We start from the raw sequence: 2184 nt of genomic DNA, 5'->3' as shown, positions 1-2184 counted from the left end.
TCTTACCTGTATATTTCAGTCTAGTTGTGTTGATATTTAACATGATCAGAAAATGACAGATGATTTTCAAAGTCTTTTCCTGTTTCATCATAAAATGGACATAATAAAGCATCCAAGAATCAGAATGGACAAACCCATGTGTATAAATCACACCAAAATATGGATTTGAATTAAAACACTTAAGAGAAACATTATTTCAGACTTTTGGATAACAGCTGGATAGACTTTTATTTGATAATTATGTGCAGTATTGAGATTAAAATTTATACTTGATTTGGATTGGTCAGAAGGTGTTCAGCATGGACCTAATAGCAGTTCAGGTTTCAAATCAAATCTCTCTTTTTTAAAGAATGTCCTCTTTCTGATTATATATATACAGTTATACAAAGCAAAAAATAGTCTATGTCAAATATGTACAGAAGAAACTGAATTTGAGTTTAGAGACTAACTAACTAACTAACTAACTAACTAAATATAATCACAATCGTTTACATCAGCAAACAAAACATTAATATAAATTATGTATACACAGTGCACATACTTGATCAAGCCACAATTATAAGGACATCCTAATGATTAGACTGACCAACTATAGAAGAAGAATTCACATAATCAGAAAAAAATAAAAATTAATGGCCCCAAGTTTCAGAAAATCTGCCAGTATTGCCCTTTATTGTGTACCTAATTTTATCCAAATGAATGAAGCTCATAACATCTTACTGCCAGTCATCAAAAGATGGAGGGAGAATTTGTTTCCATAGCAGAAGAATATGCCATCTAGCTAATAATGTTACCGTTAAACGTGACTTTATTGGATTACCCACAGAACTGGCGAGGAGTTCACCAAATCGCTCAGTTAATAACGGCCGGCAACGGAATCCGAAAACGATCACCGATTGCAGCCAGCAGCATGTTGGTGTTGTGTTCATTTCGATTCACTGCGCAAAACGTTACATAACCAAAGCCACAGTACCATTGACCTCTTCAACTTAAATCGTTCTTAAGCTTCTTGATGAACTGAGGTGAACTCTCTTTTGGCTTATTTTCTCTCTCGGTGTCTGTGAGTGTCAGTCCCAGTGTCAATAGAACTAATCATGTAGTGTATCCGGGTTGCAGGATTTTTTAATTTATTTGTTTGTTTTTTTATTTAAAAAGCACAGAAGGTATCATTTGGGTATGAATCAGATCGTCTCTCGATATAGTGTCAAAAAAGACTACAACTATTCCAATCATGTCTAAATCAAAAGCCACTGCACCAGGCCAGAGGGGCGCCAGAACGCATATCACAACATGTAGCAGCTCCTTTTTCCTGCTGGCCCAGGTGCGTGGGGTGCCGTGATCGTATAGTGGTTAGTACTCTATGTTGTGGTTGCAGAAACCCTGGTTCGAATCCGGGTCACGGCATTGGCTTTTCCACATCACCGTTGAATGCTAGGCATGGCTTTTGGCCGTTTGTCACTTGAAAAGCATAAGCAGGTAGGACCCCGCTCCCCTTAAGATTCTAGGTTCGACTCCTGGCTGGCTCGGCTGCCTTTTAAGAGCCCAGAGGTGTGCCACAGACTCCAGCTGCCGAATTGCTGGCAGAGTAACACCTCCCACAATCCCTGAAATGCGGAGAGTCCTGTACTAGGAGGTATGCTGGCTTTCTGCACCAGGAACACCAGCCCACGCTCTGTCTAGCGGCTGATCTTCCGCTGGAGTGACAGCTCGAGTAGCTGGATGTTCGGTCAGCGCTGGCCGATTTTGTGCTCTGCAATGCAAGGTTCCCATGCAAAGCTCTGGATGATACCGCGCTGGAGCTCAAACTGCTTGGTGGTCGAGTAAAACGCAGATCTCAACTCTCCTGGGGAACCCTCCCATATGGTCTAGCGGCCAGGATTCCTGGTTTTCACCCAGGTGGCCTGGGTTCGACTCCCGGTAGGGGAATGTGACTTTATTGGATTGTCCGCAGAACTGGCGAGGAGTTCACCAAATCACTCAGTTAATAACGGCCGGGAACCTGGTGGTGAACTGAAATCTAGCTTTTGTTGTTCAGCAGTAGTTGTTATCATGTGGGTGTGTGTGAAAGTTAGAGAGAGACCTTTGCACACTAACCTTGATGTGTCTGAGAAAATCAAAATATGTACCTCAGCCCTCACAACTACATGGAGTACACAAAAACAAAGTGTATTTCTGCACCTGTGG

At 41.7% G+C, this 2184-nt stretch overlaps 1 non-coding gene across 1 annotated transcript; it reads left to right on the top strand.

Annotated features, from left to right (window-relative positions):
• The first annotated feature begins 1854 nt into the window (after positions 1 to 1854).
• Positions 1855 to 1926, top strand: trnae-uuc (transfer RNA glutamic acid (anticodon UUC)). Its single transcript has one exon. It is a non-coding gene; the product is annotated as a tRNA-Glu (tRNA).
• The last annotated feature ends 258 nt before the right edge of the window (positions 1927 to 2184 follow it).

The sequence above is a fragment of the Hemibagrus wyckioides genome, unplaced genomic scaffold, assembly GCF_019097595.1.
Source record: "Hemibagrus wyckioides isolate EC202008001 unplaced genomic scaffold, SWU_Hwy_1.0 Contig6, whole genome shotgun sequence".
NCBI lineage: Eukaryota > Metazoa > Chordata > Actinopteri > Siluriformes > Bagridae > Hemibagrus > Hemibagrus wyckioides.
The sequence above is the reverse complement of the archived record's forward strand: the minus strand, read 5'-3'. Positions and strand labels throughout refer to the sequence as shown.